This window comes from Muntiacus reevesi, chromosome 2 (assembly GCF_963930625.1).
Source record: "Muntiacus reevesi chromosome 2, mMunRee1.1, whole genome shotgun sequence".
NCBI lineage: Eukaryota > Metazoa > Chordata > Mammalia > Artiodactyla > Cervidae > Muntiacus > Muntiacus reevesi.
The window spans coordinates 80501931-80523733 of NC_089250.1; positions in this window are offsets into that span (position 1 = coordinate 80501931).

A 21803-nucleotide genomic window follows, 5' to 3' on the forward strand; every position below is an offset into this window, starting at 1 on the left:
TGCGGACACCCTAAAGATGTCCTTCTTCCGCCACCAATAAGCACGAGTGGTCATCACTGTATGAACGATGACCACCCTGATGCCAGATGCCCACCTTTCCTCCTGACCCCAGCCTGAGGGTGGGTGCCTGACTCTTTCCAACCCCTAGACTGCAGCCCACCAGGCTCTCCTTTCCATGGGGCTCTCCAGGCAAGAACACTGGAGTGGGGGGCCATGCCCTCCTCCAGAGATCTTCCTGACCCAGGGAACGACCTGCATCTCAAGCTTCCTGCATTGGCAGGGGGGTTCTTTGTCACTTGCGCCACCTAGGAAACCCCCAGCCTACAGCAGAGGCTCTCAGACCAGGAACCCAGAGCCAGCAGCAGCAGCTGTATCTGCATTTGTTGGAAATGCATGTTTCCAGGCTCCATCTCAGAGCTACTAACCGAGAAACTCAGGTCGGGGTCCCACGGTCTCTTCAACAAGCGCCTTCAAGTTACCCTGATACTCAGGAAAGTGTAAGAATCAGACCCTGGAACTTCTGCCAGGCTGAGAGCGGCCACAAGGCACTATCCTCTATAGGCTGTGACCTTGCTGCCGGAAGAACAGGTGGAAGGGTCCGTGTCATCTCCTGGTACACGGCTCAAAGATCCCTCGCCAGTGATGCGCCAGCCTAGTGCCTAGTGACGCACCAGCAACTCAGACCCCAGCACAGGGTCGCAGAAACTCCCACGTGGGTCCAGAGGGCCGTGTATAATAATCCCCACTGCAGGAGGTTAAGGATTGATCTGTGTGTCCATCACTGGCGGAGATAAAATGTAAAATGAGAATGTAAGAAAGCAACATAGATGGAGTGCAAATCCGGAGTGTAGAAGAAGCAAAGGTTAAGTTAGAAAAAAGAACAATATTGATCACCTTGTCTTATTAGGTATTAACCACCTATATTTGATAGAGGGCTAGCTCACACCTATGAATATCAAGTAAAAATGCAGGCATACTCAACAATACTAGTTTTGAAAGGACACATGTAAACAAAAAGATTCAAATTAAACACCTCTGAATGGCTGCCCAGGAGCTGAGCAGTCAGTTGAGTGGGAGGGAACCACAGAGGTGAAATGATGAATGAACGAACGGATAGTTAACTAATGAAAGAAAAGCCCTCTGAGGACCATCGGCAATAACATACCACCAACTGAGCAAGGTGACTAGTGCAGAGCAGAGGGAGCGGGAGACAGAGAGAGAGACACGACACCTTTCCCACGTCACACACATTCTGTGTCAGAATTTGAATCCATTAACCCATTGCCTTATTCAAAAGCCTAGCTGTCTCCTTTTAAGTGCTGCCTCTGATGAAGAGCTGGGATCACATAAGTTTTGCAGATATGCTTGTGCTCATTCATTGCCCCAATATTTAGGGGGGTGTCTAGTAAATTTGATCTGGGTTACAGAGGAAAGCAAGTTGGCACTCACGGTCTGATGAGAATTCCATGACTCGGTGTTGGAATATTACATTGTCATCTCCTGTATTAACTGTGTGAACCACAAGGGCAAAGGGCAACCAAACGTCCAAAGGCCCTACGGATCCAGGTGCAGGAGTCATTCTTCTCCTCTCTGACAACTAGGATCGCAACTGGGAGCTTAGGGTATCTCTAGAAAGGGGACTTAGAGACATGAACCACATCATGCCACTGGCTCTTTTTCGTGCTGTAAGAACACATGCTCTCAGGGACACTCAGCATCCCAGGGGAGTGCAGACCAAACCTGGTGTAAGAATACAACCACTCAGAGACACTCAGCATTCCAGGGGAGTGCAGACCGATCCTGGTGTAAGAATACAACCTCTTTAACAAGTGGTGCTGGGAAAACTGGTCAACCACTTGTAAAAGAATGAAACTAGAACACTTTCTAACACCATACACAAAAATAAACTCAAAATGGATTAAAAATCTAAATGTAAGACCAGAAACTATAAAACTCCTAGAGGAGAACATAGGCAAAACACTCTCCGACATAAATCTCAGCAAGATCCTCTATGACCCACCTCCCAGAATATTGGAAATAAAAGCAAAAATAAACAAATGGGACCTAATGAAACTTAAAAGCTTCTGCACTACAAAGGAAACTATAAGTAAGGCGAAAAGACAGCCCTCAGATTGGGAGAAAATAATAGCAAATGAAGAAACAGACAAAGGATTAATCTCAAAAATATACAAGCAACTCCCGAAGCTCAATTCCAGAAAAATAAATGACCCAATCAAAAAATGGGCCAAAGAACTAAACAGACATTTCTCCAAAGAAGACATACAGATGGCTAACAAACACATGAAAAGATGCTCAACATCACTCATTATTAGAGAAATGCAAATCAAAACCACAATGAGGTACCATTACACACCAGTCAGGATGGCTGCTATCCAAAAGTCTACAAGCAATAGATGCTGGAGAGGGTGTGGAGAAAAGGGAACCCTCTTACACTGTTGGTGGGAATGCAAACTAGTACAGTCACTATGGAAAACAGTGTGGAGATTTCTTAAAAAACTGGAAATAGAACTGCCATGTGACCTGACCCAGCAATCCCACTTCTGGGCACACACACTGAGGAAACCAGATCTGAAAGAGACACGTGCACCCCAATGTTCATCGCAGCACTGTTTATAATAGCCAGGACATGGAAGCAACCTAGATGCCCATCAGCAGACGAATGGATAAGAAAGCTGTGGTACATATACACCATGGAATATTACTCAGCCGTTAAAAAGAATTCATTTGAATCAGTTCTAATGAGATGGATGAAACTGGAGCCCATTATACAGAGTGAAGTAAGCCAGAAAGATAAAGATCATTACAGCATACTAACACATATATATGGAATTTAGAAAGATGGTAACGATAACCCTATATGCAAAACAGAAAAAGAGACACAGAAGTACAGAACAGACGTTTGAACTCTGTGCGAGAAGGTAAGGGTGGGATGTTTTGAAAGAACAGCATGTATATTTTCTATGGTGAAACAGATCACCAGCCCAGGTGGGATGCATGAGACAAGTGCTCGGGCCTGGTGCACTGGGAGGACCCAGAGGAATCAGGTGGAGAGGGAGGTGGGAGGGGGGATCGGGATGGGGAATACGTGTAACTCTATGGCTGATTCATGTCAATGTATGACAAAACCCACTTAAATGTTGTGAAGTAATTAGCCTCCAACTAATAAAAAAAAAAAGAAAAAAAGGAATGCAACCACTCAGGGACACTCAGCATCCCAGGGGAGTATAGACCGAACCTGGTGTGAGAATACAACCACTCAGAGACACTCAGCGTTCCAGGGGAGCGCAGACCGAACCTGGTGTAAGAATACAACCACTCAGAGACACTCAGCGTTCCAGGGGAGTGCAGACCGAACCTGGTGTAAGAACAGGTGCTCTCAGGGACACGCAGCATCCCAGGGGAGTGCAGACCAAACCTGGTGTAGGAATACAACCACTCAGAGACACTCAGCATTCCAGGGGAGTGCAGACCGAACCTGGTGTAGGAATACAACCACTCAGGGACACTCAGCATCCCAGGGGAGTGCAGACCGAACCTGGTGTAGGAATACAACCACTCAGAGACACTCAGCGTTCCAGGGGAGTGCAGACCGAACCTGGTGTAAGAATACAACCGCTCAGAGACACTCAGCGTTCCAGGGGAGTGCAGACCGAACCTGGTGTAAGAACAGGTGCTCTCAGGGACACGCAGCATCCCAGGGGAGTGCAGACCGAACCTGGTGTAGGAATACAACCACTCAGAGACACTCAGCGTTCCAGGGGAGTGCAGACCGAACCTGGTGTAAGAATACAACCACTCAGAAACACTCAGCGTTCCAGGGGAGTGCAGACCGAACCTGGTGTAAGACACGTGCTCTCAGGGACACACGGCATCCCAGGGGAGTGCAGACCGAACCTGCTCTAAGAACACATGCTCTCAGGGACACGCAGCGTTCCAGGGGAGTGCAGGCTGACCTTGCTCTGGCCACTGGGGCAAAAACTGACAGCCATCGTGAAAATAATCCCTTGCTTCTGGATGGCCCTTTACAGTGGAAAAAAACATTTTTCCTGCCCTGCTTCATGTGAACTTCACCATAGGCAAAGTACGACTCATCATGCCTGTTTCGTAGGCTCTGAATATGTTTAAATGCAGTCATTACTTGAGTTTTATTCTTTGCATATTCTAAATGAGTATACAACGAATCTTTCCCCAGCCTTAAGATAAGGCTTTCTACTGGAGACTGTATTTAAAAACAAAACAAACACCAATGAAATAATTCCCTTCATCTCATCTCATTTTTTTACTACTTTTTTTTTCTCTCTGTCTCTCCCTACACACAGTGCTTTAGTCTCTCCGTCGAGGCGGCTTCCTTGTGACCCCATGAACTATAGCCCCCCAGGTTTCTGGGTCCATGGGATTTCCTAGGCAAGAGTACTGGAGGGGATTGCTCTTTCCTTCTTCAAGGGATCTTTCCAACCCAGGAATCAAACCTGGGTCTCCTGCATTGCAGGCAGATTCTTTACCGACTGAGCTACGAGATATCCCCATACACATCTACCATAACGTTTATCATTACAACTAGTTTCTTTTATTTTTCCCTCTACGTAAATTACATAAAACTACTGAAGCTTAAAAACACAGGGAGACTGTGCAAGTGAGCCATCCTCATTTACTCCCTATCCAGAGTTCTTATTAAGGGATGTAAAACTTTGTGGCAGGTGGGGTTTTATGAGATGAATGGCTGTGATTAACATTTCACAAAGGCATTTAATTTGGCAGATCAAAACCACAACACTCAGAACTTTGATTTGAACTGAGGTTTGCTGGGGTACACAGGACAGCTAGTTGACAATTTTCTTTTTCTTTTCATCTCTTTTGAAACTGCTTGCCATTGCAAAGACTTGTTAGAAAGCAGATGTGTTGCAAAAGTCTGCATCAAGACAAAAGGAATCTGCATTGATTCTCCTCTTGCTGACTTTCTGTGTGAGCTGGTAAAGGAGACTTAATTTATGTGAGCAAGCCTTTCTGGCTTCGACTCAGCCCCTCAGCTGCATCAGACTTGCTCATTTGTCCAAGCACAGAAGTGGCCTTCAGTCACCTGGGTTTTCCAGGGGGGCAGTGAGAGCCCAGGAAAGCACTGAGCACGTAGTTAGCCTCACAAATGATTTAGTCTTGATTATTTTCTTTTCTTAAAATATATTTCTTCAATGCTTAGGTTTTTAAAAGCTTTCTTATAGGAGCACAGCTGCTTAACAATGTCAAGATAGGGTCTGGTGTGCAGCAAAGTAACTTAGTCATCCAGATACATGTTTTTCAAGACCTGTCTTCCATTCAGGCGGTTACGTAACATTGAGTAGAGGCCCCCGTGATACTCGGGAGAACCTTGCTGGTCCGTCTCCGTCAGTTGCTGCTGCTTTGGCTACGCAGTAGGTCGTGTTGTGTTCTGGGCTCAGTCACTCAGTCGTGGCCAACTCTTTGCAGCCCCATAGACTCTTGGGTCCATGGAATTTTCCAGGCAAGAATACTGGGGTAGGTTGCTGTTTCCTACTCCAGGGGGCCTTCCTGACCCAGCGATCAAACCGGCATCTCGTGGGTCTCCTGCTATGGCTGGAAGGTTCTCTACCACTAGCACCGCCTGGGAAGCCCAGGTCCTTGTTGGTTATCCATTTTAAATATAGCAGTGTGTACATGTCAATATTTAAGTTTCAAAATATTTTCAAAAGTAAGTTACATTTGACAATCAATGTGCTGTATTTAATGTGATTCTGTTGTATTTTTTCCTTCTGTAAAATAAAACACTCCTTAAACTGAAGGCATATTTTGAAATAATGATCCATTAGAATAAGAAAAAGTTTTATTATGTTTATTTAGTTTTATTATGAGGACTTAAGATAGAAATCATCTTTTGTTTTGTTTTTTTCCCCCCCAGTGATAACATCTTTTATCAACTGTGCTGGCTCATTTTATTATGTCTTTAGGGGGGACCAGACCTGAAAAGTGGTTTCGATGCTAATTGTGATCAGATTTGTGAATGGCTTAATTATCATCTTTGCCCAAAATGTTTTGATCTTCCTTTCAGGGACTTTAAATCTGCCTGATAAAGTTACCTGATAAAATCAACTACAATGAAAAATTAAAAAACAACAACTGTATATTACCCAAGTTTCTAAGTTTTGTGCTCATAGCTAAATACTGGGCTTCCTAGCTGGCACTAGTGGTAAAGAACCCACCTTTCAATGCAGGAGATGGAAGAGATGCAGGTTCGGTCCTTGAGTCAGGAAGGTCTCCTGGAGGAGGGCATGGTGACCCGCTCCAGTATTCCTGCCTGGAGAATCCCAAGGAAAGAGGTGCTAGGCAGGCTACAGTCCACAGGGTCACACAGAGTAGGACACGACTGAAGTGCCTTAACACGGCATACAGAGCACAAGCTAAATACCCTCAACCAGGACACAGAAACCCATGGGAAAACCGTCTACGAATGCTCAAAGATAAATGTAGCCTAGGACCTGGGCAAGCTGGCCCGTTGTCTCTTTAGGTAGGAAGGACTGGGTTGGACCTGTATGAATGGTGGGTCTTGAACTACCGGTAAATTGAAGCGTACAGAGATGATTATCTTCCTGTGTCTCCCCCTCCCCCGAGCACCCTGAGCTCAGCCCTGCTGTGCCCTCTGCCTGGAGCCCCGAAGGAGGAGCCCCAGCCCCACCCAGTTCACTGTGCCCTCGCCTGCACATTCCTTCAGGTTCTGCTGCGTTTTTCTAATCTCAGCTCAGACCTCTGGCTCTCAGGCAAGCCCGCCTTGACCTCCCAAGTCACACCCCACAGTCCCCTTCACAGCTCTCTCTGACACTGATCATGATGTCCACCGTGGGCTTTGATGGCTCCTGGATCAAGGTCTGTCTCCCCTGGCGGACTATGAGCCCAGGAGGAAAAAGTTGGGCATGTAGTTTCAGTGCCAGACACTTGGTCCAAGTTTAATGACTATTTAATTTCTTTTTGCAGGGAGGAAGGTGGCCCATGCGGCATGCAGAACCTTAGTTCCCAGACCAGGGGTTGAACCTGTGCCCCCAGCAGTGGAAGCACAGAATCTTAACCCTGAACCACCAGGAGGTCCCTGTTGCATCAGTAAATGTGGAACACACGCTTCTGCTAGACTGACCAGCCTGTTTCTCATGCACACTCACACCGCAAGTTAACCACCTTTCCCCCTTTCTGAGCTGGGTCACCTGTTACAGATGCTTTGTTAGCACCCTGTACACACGGCCGGTGAGGATTCCAGAGGACAAAGCCGTGAGAAGCACCAGCGGCTGCGGGCGGATGGTCCCTGGGCTCCACGTGCTGGCCCGCTGACCGTGCCACTCAAGCCTCCGTCTCCACAAAACACCAACGGCCACCCGCACCCTGCACCTTGGAGCTGTCTCGGGAGAGGTTGAAACTGACCGTCAAAACTGTGAATGCTAAAGATCACCGTGAGTTCAGAATATTTTAAACTATAGTACCTACAACTGGTAGAAAGGTTGGTTCGTTTGGGGAACAAATCATTACTATTTTCATACAACAGGTGTTTCAGATCTTTCTTTGACTCTTCTATGTTATATAGGATGTCATCTCTCTCCTCAAGAAATATCTTACAGCCCAATAATATCCACAAGATTATGGTTGCTCAGTGGTAAGGAATCCACTTGCCAAGCAGGAAATTCGCCTGCCAAGCAGAAGACGCAAGTTTGACCCCTGGGTTGGGAAGATCCCGAGGAAACAGAAACGGCGACCCACACCAGTGTTGTATGGATGCTCTGTAACTTTTCTCCTTCCATCTGTTGATGAACATTTGGGTTGTTTATAGTTTTGGTGATTATAAATATAGTTACAATAATATCCCATGTATAAGTTTTGGCGTAGCATATTTCTTCTTTCAGGAAAACGCTTTAGGTGGGATTTCTGGGTCTTATGATGAATATATGTTTAATTTTTTTAAAAATTAAACTTTTTGCCAAAGTCAATGCAACATCTTACATTCCCACTGACAGAGTTTATAACCTCCAGCTGCTCAAAATTTCTCCAACAATTAACATAGTCTTATTACTATTAGTATTTTCACTAATCTAATAGATGTGATTTTTATTTTCATTTCTCTGTTGACTCTTCATATTGAGCAACTTCCCTTTTCCTTGTTGATCATATATCTTAGTTTGCAAAGCGCCTATTCCAATCTTTTGCTTATTCTTTTTTGACTGATTTGTCTGCTTGTTACTGTGTTGTAAGGCAATTTTTATACATTCTAGGTGGAAGTTCTTTGTCAGTTACATGATTCACAAGTATTTTCTGCCAATTCAAGACTAACTTTTGGTTTTCCTTCTTATTGTCTTTCAAAAAGCAAAAGTTTTAATTTTAATGAAATGCACTTGGTCAATTAAAAATTAAATTTTGTGCTGTTTGTGTTTTATAAGTGTTTTTAAATGTGTTTTCCACATTTTTAGAACAATGGAAATGTTAGATTCTTCCCCTTCTTTCTCATGCAGGCTCATGTCCTCAATTATCTGTCACTCGCCTCCCTGACTGCAAGTGTTTCATTAGCCTTGAGGACACTCACCCACATAATCCCTGGGCCCCGGCCAAAGTGAGCCTGCTCTCTTACAGGATCTGATTTGGTTCCCACTGAAGCTCCTAGAGACATATCTGGGTCTCTGATTTCTTAAAATGAAGCACCAAATTAAATTCAGCTACAGAGCTTTTGCCATTGTGATTTCCCTTAGCAAAGAGGGAAAAGTCAGTAACTACATTGAAAAGTCATATATCTTTTCAACCTGCCATTTCCAAAGAAATATTTTTGAAGCAAGAAGCTACCGGCATCCATTCATGAGGATAGGTACATTTTTCAGTGTATCTTCAGGCCTATCACACTGTAAGTAATAGTATGTTTTTCTTTTCTAATTGACTAATGGACAGAAAAGGTATCGCCCTAACAGAAGCAGAAGATATTAAGAAGAGGTGGCAAGAATACACAGAAGAACTGTACAGAAAAGGTCTTCATGATCCAGATAATCACGATGCTGTGATCACTCAGCCAGACATCCTGGAATGTGAAGTCAAGTGGGCCTTAGGGAGCATCACTATGAACGAAGCTAGTGGAGGTGATGGAACTCCAGTTGAACTAATTCAAATCCTAAAAGTTGATGCTGTGAAAGTGCTGCACTCAATATGCCAGCAAATTTGGAAAACTCAGCAGTGGCCACAAGACTGGAAAAGTCAGTTTTCATTCCAATCCCTAATAAAGGCAATACCAAAGAATGCTCAAACTACTGCATAATTGCACTCATCTCACATGATAGCAAAGTGATGCTCAAAATTCTTCAATCCAGGCTTCAACAGTACATGAACCGTGAACTTCCAGGTGTTCAAGCTGGATTTAGAAAAGGGGCAGAGGAACCAGAGATCAAATTGCCAACATCCACTGGATCATCAAAAAAAGCCAGAGAGCTCCAGAAAAATATCTACTTGCTTTATTGACTATGCCAAAGCCTTTGACGGTGTGGATCACAACAAACTATGGAAAATTATTAAAGAGATAGGAATACCAGACCACCTGACCTGTCCCCTGAGAAATCTGTATGCACATCAAGAAGCAACAGTTAGAACTGGACATGGAACAACAGACTGGTTCCAAATCAGGAAAGAAGTATATCAAGGCTGTATATTGTCACCCTGCTTATTTAACTTCTCTGCAGAGTTCATCATGAGAAATGCCAAACTGGATGAAGCACAAGCTGGAATCAAGATTGCTGGGAGAAATATGAGTAACCTCAGATATGCAGATGACACCACCCTTATGCCAGAAAGCTGAGAAGAACTAAAGAGCCTCTTGATGAAAGTGAAAGAGGAGAGCAAAAAAGTTGGCTTAAAGCTCAACATTCAGAAAACTAAGATCATGGCATCCGGTCCCATCACTTCATGGGAAATAGATGGGGAAACAGTGGAAACAGTGACAGACTTTATTTTGGGGGGTCTCCAAAATTACTGAAGATGGTGACTACAGCCATGAAATTAAAAGATGCTTGCTCCTGGGAAGAAAAGTTATGACCAACTTACACAGCATATTAAAAAGCAGAGACATTACTTTGCCAACAAAGTTCCGTCTAGTCAAAGCTATCGTTTTTCCAGTAGTCATGTGCGGATGTGAGAGTTGGACTATAAAGAAAACTGAGCACTGAAGAAATGATGCTTTTGAACTGTGGTGTTTGAGAAGACTCTTGAGAGTCCCTTGGATTGCAAGGAAATCCAACCAGTCCAATCTAAAGGAAATCAGTCTTGAATATTCATTGGAAGGACTGATGTTGAGGCTGAAACTCCAATACTTTGGCCACCTGATGCGAAGAACTGACTCATTTGAAAAGACCCTGATGCTGGGAAAGATTGAAGGTGGGAAGAGAAGGGCACAACAGAGGATGAGATGGTCAGATGGCATCGCTGACTCAATGGACATGAGTTTGAGTAAACTCTGGAAGTTGGTGATGGACAGGGAGGCCTGGCGTGCTGCAGTTCATGGGGTCGCAAAGATTCAGATACCACTGAGTGACTGAACTGAACTTAATGTTTTCAAATGATTTAGACCAGTTATACCTTTGTAGAAGTTAAATGTTACAGTGTAAGTTGTAATTGTATTACAATTCTGAAGATTGTCATTGAAATAACTGCCCATCCTTTTGAACCTAAGTGGCAGGAAATGCAAACGGCCATAGCTGATCTGCAAACAGCATTGAAAAAATTACTCAACGTAAGTAAACCACGTTTACTAGGAAAATGCCCTGTGAGCATCAGCAGACATGCCTTCCAGACTTGCCAGCGACCTCTTTCTGTTCTTTTGTCTAAATCCCTGCAGGACTGTGTGTCTTCTTACATTTTAATACGGGGATTTTTTTTTTCCCAAAAGAAAACAGAAAGATAGCATTTGAGGCTGGTCTTTCTGTTTTACAGATGAACGTTAGAAATGCATCTCAAGGGTACTCTGTTACATACGTATTTTAAATCACAAGGGCCAAGGGGATATGTGTATACTTACATCTGATTCACGATACACAGCAAAACCAGGACAACCTCGTAAAGCAATTATCTTTCAATTAAAAACAAATTTGAAAAATAAAAAAATAATACAAATGAATCTATACACAAAGACCATATTAGGTGTAGACTGTATTATATTTCATGGGTGTTGATTTATAAAGCAAACCTACCCCCAAACAGGTAGCTTTTTTTAATGAGCTTATAAAATTTCCTTATAGAAGTACTGTGTTTGTATATGCAGATATTTCTGCCTCCGAGCAACAGATTCGTGCTCCTCCCTCCTCAGAGTGGACCAGACTTGGTGACTGTTCGCTGGGAGCAGAGTGTGGAGTGGAGAAAGGTAAGACTAGCAACCTCAGTGGGGAAAGCTGGCAAACGCCGCCTTTCCCAAGGGATAAGGGTCAGCATCACCAGAGATGTCTCGGGGTTTCGTGCACAACCTCGTCTGATGTGCCAAGCAGGACACTCACCTTTTGCTTTTCTTCCTCCCAGTCTATGAGCTCAGTCAAATCATAAAATCATCAGAAAGGCTCAGACTGGAGGGCATCCTTCAGGACACAATCCTGTACTCCCCAAGGCTTTCAGGGGTCAGCAAAAACAAAGAAAAACTGAGAAATTGTCACAGACCAGAGAGGACAGAGGAGATGTAACAACTGAAGGCAAGGTGGTACTTGGATTGAAACCTAGAACAGAGAGAGAGGACATTAATGGGGAAAAAATGGTGGGGAAAAAAGTCTGGATTCCTGGACCTTAGAATTTTGTTGAAAATGGATTTAGCAGTAGGAAATTGTGCTTTTGCTATTAACTAAAACCTCATAACTTCTGGGAGTATGAGGCATGAGTCACATCCCACTGCCAGTAAGTTTTATCCTGCTCACTTTATTTTCACACCAAGCCTGCAATAAAAATATCTTAACACCCTCTCAGTAAACACGGTGATTGGAAAACGGAAACATGAGACTGTGGTCTCCTTTGTTGGAAAGCTGCCTGCACATCCAGAAACAGTCCTCAAAGACCAAGTAATTTTCCTCTTTGCTGGATAATTTTGAAAATGAAATGAAGAGCTGAGAACTGAAGTGAAAAGAAAAAAAAAAAAAAGACTCAGGATGAACTCAGGCAAAAACCGTGTACTGGGTGGTGGTGGATACAGACTAAAGATGAGACCCAGATCTCACTGAAGGGAAATCCTCAAAATATTGCAGAAGACAGAGGACAGCGTGAACATCTCCACCACACGCCATGTTCTAGACACTCTGTCTTTTGTCTTCTGAAAAGCTCAAGGGACTTGCCTGGTGGTCCAGGGCTGGAGCTTCAGCTTCCAGTGCCGAGAGATGCGGGTTCAATCCCTGGTCAGGGAGCTAGGACTCCACATATCTGGCAGCCAAAAAAAACAAAAAAGAAAAAACACCAAGAGGCAATATTGTGGCAAATTCAGTGGAGACTTTGAAAATGGTCCATAGCAACAACAACAAAGATTTAAAAATAATAAGAGGTTTTAAATTAGGGATCCAAAACCCAAAAACCAATGCTGTAGATTTCATTAATCCATGGCACAGATTTAAAAACTGAGCTTCAGTGAGATGGGTTAACTTTCTCATGCTGTTACCTAGTAAATCTGAGATTCAAACTATGATCAGACTCCAAAAATGCATATTCTGTTTACCAAAATATTTCCCAAAGTTGGTCATTCACAGTGACCATAATACCTGTGTACCATCTACACTATCATTTTCTTAATACTTATCTGAACCACTTACTTTTTAATTCAAAGATTCACTAAAGTGGACACATGTGGGGGTGAGTGTGGGTGTGCTTTTGTGCACGCGTGGACTCAGGGCTACATAAGCTACCAAAACAGAAAAAGAACAGGATTTCTGGAAGACAACGTGAGCTCTTTACAGGTGAGTGCTATAAACGGCGATTACTCTGAGAGGCGTGCGTAGAGTGCGGGTCAGGGCAGGGAGGGACACGGGGCAGAGGAAACGCTGGCCACCAGGAGACGCGACCTGTGTCCCGAGGTGAGGTGTAAACCGAGGAAAACCCGCTTTTTTTTTCCTACCCTGTTTTTTTTTTCCATTTATTTTTATTAGTTGGAGGCTAATTACAATATTGTACTGGTTTTTGCCATACATTGACATGAATCAGCCATGGATTTACATGTATTTCCCATCCCGGTCCCCCCTCCCGCCTCCCTCCCCACCCCATCCCTCTGGGTCTTCCCAGTGCAAAACAGAAAAAGAGACACAAATGTACAGAATGCACACAAATGTACCCGCCTTTTGACGGCCGCCTGTTCCTAGGATGCAATGGGCTCGGCTTCCTGACAAAGTGAGAATTATGTGGCTGCAAACCCTCCTGAGTCCATAGCAACCTATCACGTCCTCACAGGCACCGAAGGAAGGAGTCGCCACAAATGCCCCTCACAACCAGCTCCCAGTTTGACTTCATTGGGAAGATCGCTCGGAACCTGCGCGCTCCGATTTTCCCAGCGCCTCTTGGCCCTGGCGGCGTGGATCAGCTCGCGGACCGGCGCCCGCCTCTCCGGACGTTCAGGGCGCAGCGCACAGGAGCCCGCCCAGGTCGGGGCGGCACCTCCTTTCCTGCAGACACCGGGGCCTCGTGACGTGCTCCGGGCCTCTGACAGCCTCCCCCTTCACCCTCAGCCCTGCCCTCCACCCAGGCTAAGCCCCACTCACCCACCCTTTGGTTTCAGCTCCGGCATGACACCCTGCGGAAAGCAGCCCCCAGCTTCGCCAGCACGGCCTGCGACCACTCTCGAGGATGACGCCTTGCCCCGTTCTCACAGCGGAACCGGGGACTGCTGGAGACCCAGCTTTCCCACCAGCTAGAGCTCCCCCGGAGCAGAGACCACACTGTTTCCTGTTGCTCCAAGCTTTGGAACAGAGTGTGTATGCAGTAAACGCCAGTACCTTGGAAAGAATTGCCATATATACAAATATCATCTGAATAATTTGGATTTCCAAGCAGTTCCGGGATTGGAGACACTGTTTGAGAGTCAAGGGCAAGATTACCACTGACTCTTACGACGCGTCAGTGCAGGGACCTGCCCTGTATCATGATCCTGTCGCCTTGACTTCATTCACATAGGACAGGACTCTATTAATAATCAAAACACATTCATTTATGAATGCATCTGTGACAGAATCAGAGGCAATGCTTGTACTAGGATACTATCTTAATCCAGTGGGTTGTATAATCAAAATCTGTTTGTTTAGAAATATGTCATTTGCAATAACATGGATAAGTCTAGATATCATCATACTAAGTGAAGTAAGACAAATCTGTGATATCATTTGCATGTGGAATCAACAAATGATACAAATGAACCTATTTACAAAACAGAAATAGATGCACAGACATAGAAAACAAGTCTTTGGTTACTGATGGGGAAGCGGAAGGGCAGGTGGAGGGACAAATTAAAATTGGTATTAACTTGTATCTATTGCAGTACTGCCCATAAAATAAGCAGCAAGGATCTACTGTACAGCACAGGGAACTACGCTCAATATCTTGTAACGACCTATCCTGGAAAAATCCTGAAAAAGAATACACACACACACACACACACACAAACTGAATCACTTTGCTGTTCATCTGAAACTAGAACAGCACTGCAAACTAACATTGTATACCTCATTGTATAACATTGTATACGACGCTGTATACTTCAATAAAAAAACTACTCATTCACTGACTGTGGTAGGCCTTCTGCTAAATGCTGTGGCAGACGCAGAAACGGGAGCTGGCAATCTAGGGTGCAGGGTAACTAGGAGTGCCTTGGAAAAGTAACTCTATATTCATTTTCCCAAGAATATATACCTTGTATATATTCACATATATACAAATTCTATGTGAATAATTTGAACTTCTGAGCAGTCCCAAGATTGGTGACAGTGTGTGAGAATCAAAAACAAGACGGTCATCTTATGGGGCGGATGTAACTGGTTCACACCAAGTGAGCCGGACAGTGACGGGTTCAAGGCTGTGTAGGTAACTTAACGCCCGTCGTACCACGCTCAGCAGGCTGGGCATGCACAGGTTTAGCTCTTGCAGTTGCCACTCTCTGTGGGGGTGCAGGAGGCCAGGGGCACGGCCTTTTTGAAGAACCCGTGTGTCAGTGAGGCCCTTGATCTGGTGCCGGGTCTATAGTCTGACTTCAGTGTCACCATTCTCTGCCTGTCTTCATATACAGCCATTCTGGGGAAGGGATGAAACATCCCAGATCTGGGTGACTGCATGGCCAATATTAAAATTACAATGCTATAACATGCAATGGTACAGGGTTCATTTTAAGGGCAGGATTCATTGTAATAGTTTTATAAGTGACTTTAGTCTTGATAAAGTCATAAGCGTGGGAAGAAATCGTGAAGATTTCTCAGCTTTGCTCTGTGTGAAAATCTGTATGCTGTGCAGCAGTGTTAGCAAACTAAATCTGGCCCTTCATTTGCCTCTGTAAATAAAGTTTTATTGGAACACAACCATACTCATTGCTTTCCATATTGTCTGTGGCTAATTTCATGTTATTATGGCAGAGTGGATTAGTTGTAATAGATACTGTATTATCCACAAAGCTGAAAATAATTTATATCTTCCCTTAATGAAAAAGACTTGCCAACATCTGCTATGGAAATGTTCTCATGTTCAGAAGTTTACAAAATTTCACATTGGATCCCAAGAATATTATGCCAATGTGGAGGTTCACAAGGGGTTAACAAAGACAGGTTCAGCAGGAACCTATAGGCAGGTAGGCAGGAAGGTAGGCAAAGAAAGATTCATAGGGAAAGAACTACAGGTAAAATGTTGGTTAAAAATTTGGATGCATCCAAAGAGAAGACCTAAAGCACATTAAACATTATCATGCATTTAAAAAAGAACAAATTAGTTGCAGGTGTAAGAGAAGAAATAGGTCAATGTTGAGGCAGAAAATAACTTTCTATTTCTTTTGACTTCCTGTCATTTGAAGGATTGATAGCCCATGTATCAGTCCCAGAATCATGAACTGAGGTATTTGAGCAGGCAGCCTGGATACATCAGGCAAAAATATATTTTTGCAAGTGTGACTTCCATGCGTTGTCTGCATTCAATAGGCATTCAGTAATTACTCATAGGAAAAAAGTCATTATTATTCAAGTAGATCACCTTTATGCTCACCTGCTGTTGCAGGAGAAGTTTGAGAGTTAGGGTCTGGGCAGGCTGGGGTGGGGGCAGCCCATGAGGAGAGAAGAACAGAGTTTTGAAATTTTAAATAAGAGGGAAAACACCCTCTAACTCAGTCCAGAAAAGTCTTTGTAGGATAAAACAAAGGAGATCTACAAACAAACCGACCACTGCAGTAAGAGAAGAGCTGCAGAGAAAGCATCAAGAGCATTCGCAGACACTTTGGAAGAGTCTGTTGCAGAGATCTTTAGCGCTAGAGAAAGCTTGTTTCCAACCTTCGCATTTGGGATTGGCATAGTAGTGCTAGCACGCAAACAGCCGGAACAGTCAAAGTTCGACTCTAAAATCTGTGCAATTGAGGCAAGAAACTCGTCCAATGCTGGCACTCGAGCCATGTGCCCAGAAGGCTCGAGAACTCCCTGAAGATAGCACTTCAGTTCTGCGAGCAGGAAATGTCTGAGCAGCGTGGCCTTGGCAGACTGTCTTGGAGTAGAACTGCGTGGGTCAGATCAGAAAAAGATCCAGAAACATTTGGAAGGATGAAATGAATCAGTAGAAATAGCAGGATTAGGGTGGTTTATGATGGTACCTTAACCCAACAGTTCTCCAACCCACCTTGGAGTCACCTAGCAGTTTAGAAGAAATCAGTTCAGTTCAGTTCAGTCGCTCAGCCATGCCTGACTCTTTGTGACCCCATGGATTGCAGCACACCAGGCCTCCCAGACCATCACCAACTCCTGGAGCTTGCTCAAACTCATGTCCATTGAATCGGTGATGCCATCCAACCAGCTCATTCTCTGTCATCCCCTACTCCTCCTGCCTTCAAACTTTCCCAGCATCGGGGTCTTTTCCAATGAGTCAGTTCTTTGCATCAGGTGGCCAAAGTATTGGAGTTTCAGCTTCAGCATCAGTCCTTCCAATGACTATTCAGGACTGATTTCCTTTAGAATGGACTGGTTGGATCTCCTTGCTGTAAAAGGGACTTTCAAGAGTCTTCTCCAACACCACAGTTCAAAAAGCATCAGCTCTTCAGTACTCAGCTTTTTTACAGTCCAACTCTCACATCCATACATGACTAGTGGCAAACCATAGCTTTGACTAGATGGAACTTTGTTGGCAAAATAATCTCTGCTTTTTAATATGCTGTACTGACTCACATATCCCATATATTCCTTGGTGGCTCAGATGGTAAAGAATCTGCCTGCAATGCTGGAGACCCTGGTTCGATCCCTGGTTCAGGGAGATCCCCTGGAGAAGGGAATGGTAACTCACTCCAATATTCTTGCTGGAGAATCCCATGGACAGAGGAGCCTGGTGGGCTACAGTCCATGTGGTCACAAAGAGTCAAACATGACTGAGCAACTGACACATATCTCACATCCAGAGATTCACAGCTAATTGGTCCCGGATGGAGGTTGCACTGATATTCGTAAAAGCTTCTCAGATGATTTCAGTGCACAGTTCAGTTTAAAACCCACTAACCATTTGGTATGGGAGACTGATCATTAACTCAGAGTTCCCCAATCCTGTCATTCTCACTGCACTTTAGAGATTTTTGCCATGAATTATTCATGCTATTGGGCTTCCCAGATGGCACAGTGGTAAAGAATCTGTCTGCCAATTTGGGGATGCGTGTTTGATCCCTGGTTTGGGAAGATCCTCTGGAGGAGGAAATGGCAACCCACTCCAGTATTCTTGCCTGGGAAGTCCCATGGACAGAGGAGCCTGGCGGGCTACAGTCCAGAGGGTCACATAGAGTCGGACATGACTGAGCACACTCACTCTTGCTATTAAAGTTGATGATGTTTTTCTTTAACTCATTTTCTAAAACTTTAGATATACTTGAGCCTTATTCTAAGCATCTGGAAAATCACAAGTTTGGTATACTGGTGGTGCTTTTTACTAATACTTATTAAAAATATGCAGTGCTAACATAAGTGTGATACCAGTACACAAGATGGTTTAAGGTGATTAAAACAATTGAGAAAAGTTAGATATATATTACCTACAGCCTGCCTGTGTACAGATACCCCAGAATCGACAGCATTAAACAGCCACTTCCACAACAGTCTGGAATACCCACCATAGGTTCACCGTATTTGGTAATTTATAATTCTGCTCATTTGTTAGTTTGAATTGTGTCATTGCTGACACTACTGCAGAGCGGGTGGGGAAAAGGTCCTCAGCAAATGAGAAAGTCCCACGGATCTGAGTCAGTGCAGGATCAACAGTGGTTCCTTATATGTATTCAACTTGTTAGTAGCTCACTCCTGTCTCTTTTTGACCCCATGGACTATAGCCTGCCAGGCTTCTCTGTCCTTGGAATTCTCCAAACAATTCTCCAGGCAAGAATACTGGTGGCTCAGATGGTAAAGAATCTGTCTGCAGTGCAGGAGACCCAGGTTTGATCTCTGGGTCAGGAAGACCCCATAGAGAAGAGAATGGATATCCACTCTAGTATTTTTGCCTGAAAAATCCCATGGACAGAGGAATCTCAGGGACAGAGAAGCCCGGTGGGCTACAGTCCATTGGGTCACAAAGAGTTGGACATGACTGAGCTACTAACACTTGCACTTTTCACTCAATTTTTATGCCATAACACTGACAAAGGTATGTCTTAATAGATTTATGAACAAAATCATGTGTTATGATGATATTCCAGAATCTGGGAGCTTCAGGAAGATCTTGGGGCTTTGCCTTTCAGGAAGACAAAGGTGTAGTGATAAAAGTAATTTGCTATTGGGAGAAGCTGGTTGGTATTGCAATGTAGTCTATTCATAGATATACCTAAAAAACAATATTATCTGGTGCAAATAAGTGCATTTGTTTAATTATAAGTGATGTTAATTAGTTTTTTTTGTTTGTTTTTTTACTAACTGGGAGATTTCTCTGAAACTTTAATATGCAAACACATTTTGTAGATTTCAAGGAGACTTAGTATATGAAATTTTCCAAGTTTAGTAGAGCAGAACACCCTTTCTCTTTGGACCACTAGATAAGGACCAAGGAATTAGCATTCTCTGGTACATGGTTTGAGAAACAGCAGCCTACTGTGTAACAGCATGACTTATTCTACAGTTACCCCCAGTTATGTAGTCTATAAATGCGTCACAGTTAAGTTTGCCCATCAGTAAAGCAGGGCTGCTACTGCTGCTGCTAAGTCCCTTCAGTCGTGTCTGACTCTGTGCGACCCCGTCCCTGGGATTCCCCGGGCAAGAACACTGGAGTGGGCTGCCATTTCCCTCTCCAATGCATGAAAGTGAAAAGTGAAAGTGAAGTCGCTCAGTCATGTCCGACTCTTCGCGACCCCATGGACTGCAGCCTACCAGGCTCCTCTGTCCATGGGATTTTCCAGGCAAGAGTCCTGGAGTGGGGTGCCATTGCCTTCTCCGCAGTAAAGCACATGTATGGTTAATTCTGTTTTGTCCTCATAGAGTAGAACCCTTTTTTCACAAGCTATGCTTTTTGGAATTCTGAGATGTCTTACATGGAAATTAAGTACCTGATGGAATCCTAGGGGAATTATTTGTCTATATGATGTATGTAACTCATCAGAAGTCAAGCAATGCTTAGGGCCAAGCCTGATACAGGATTAAGAGTTTCACAGAGGGTTTTTAAGCCCCACTTTCACGGATCTGTGGGATTAGCTTCCTCTCTGAGCAGTGTGAAGAGCAACAAAAATTATTCTAAAGCAATTAATTGAAGCAACAGAAAAGGAAAGAGATAAAAGGAAAATAATTGTGTGAATCTGTTGGAATAATTACTCAAAATTGTTCAGACTTTTGTCCTGCTTTTCTCTACTATACCATGTCTCTTTGCCAACATTCCTAAAAATTCTTTAAAAACATTGACTTGGAAGGCTTCATGCCATCTCGTTATTAAGGATGTGCCAAAACATATTTAAAATAATTCCTTACTGTTCAACACTTAGGTTTCCCTTGAAACCACACAAGAAAAAATATTCAGTGGACAGTTCTTTGTATAAACTTTTTCAACTCACAAATGTTTGTGTGTCTCTAGCATCAAGCAGTATTAACTCTGGGGGTTAAACGGTGAGCAAAAAAATTAGCCTCTGCCCTTGTGTGTGTGTGTGTGTGTTAGCTGCTAAGTCATGTCTGGCTCTTTGTGACCCCCTCTTTGGACTGTAGCCTGCCAGACTCCTCTGTCTGGGATTCTCCAGACAAGAATACTGGAGTGGGGTACCATTTCCTCCTCCAGTCCTTGCCCTTGAGGAGTCATAAAACAGGATTTAAAATCTCAACCTTGAACGTTTCCTAATGAGAAGACGACCATGGTTTAGGAACTTGAAACAAGAGATTCTTTGGGGGCCGAACTGAGAACAGCTTCTTTGAGGAAGGAGCTGGGATGTCCTCTGTCCATTGAGTTCACTTCATTTATATTTTGATTTTTTTTTAACTTGTCCATTTAGTGGCTCAGATGGTAAAGAATCTGCCTGCAATGCAGGAGACCCAGGTTCAATCCAGGGGTAGGGAAGATCCCCTGGAGAAGAAAATGGCAACCCACTCCAGGATTCTTGCCTGGAGAATCCCATGGATGGAGGAGCCTGACGGGCTACAGTCCGTGGGGTCGCAAAGAGTCAAACAAAACCGAGCCACTAACAATTTCACTTTATTTTACTCAGCAAATGATTTCTTTCCTACTATGGTGATCACTATTTTCTCTCCTCAAAAATGTTGTAAATCAAAGGCTTTGTCTAAAAATATTGAAGTGTGTTATTAGCTTACACAAAACTTTAAAGGGTTGTACTTTTCATTAATCTGTACAAAATATCTGTTCTGAGCTTGATATTTGTATAATTTTTTTGTTTTGTTTTTCATTTTGTAGTCCTGCGGTTTTTTTTTTTTGTAGTTTCTTTTTCTTTTACTGTTAAAAAATGTTATATAAAGTGCAAAAAAAAAAAAAAAAAGGACTTCATATGGTGGTTGTTGTTGCATTGTTGATAATTTCTCAGTTTATTCCAAAGCCAGGGTATATTGTTCTCACGTAAGCACTTATCATTCTAATAAGCTCGGTGGAAATTGTTAGGAATTATCTGAACTAGGTGCATCACCTTTGGCAAGGAGGTTAGCCTCAGATTTGCTAGTGGGGCCTCTCACTTGTGTCAGTCACAGCGGTCGTCTAGGGAGTGTCCATCGACAATTTTTAAACTTTCCATCTTGCTTTGGATGTGTGGGGAAAGGAATGTTTATTTGGGGTTGTTTGGGATTGCTTTTTCCCATTCTTCACCAACAGAGTCTGAGTGAATCGCAGGGTGATTTCAACGTGTGTGTTGGAGTGGGGATCTGATAAGTTTTCTGTCTTCATCAAATGATGCAATCTGTCAAACAATACCACGAACCGTTTTTCAGTTTTAGGTGTTTTAAGTCCTATCACAGTTTGTAAATAAGATTTTGTTAACTTGGCACAAACAGTGCATTTTTGCTGAGACAGGATGGAAAAAAAGATAGGAAACGCTCTCCAGTCTGATGAGAGAAGTGATGGACAAAGGAGACCACCATGACAAAATAGCTGCAGAATACAAATGTGCCTGTTAGATGGCATGGGGGAAC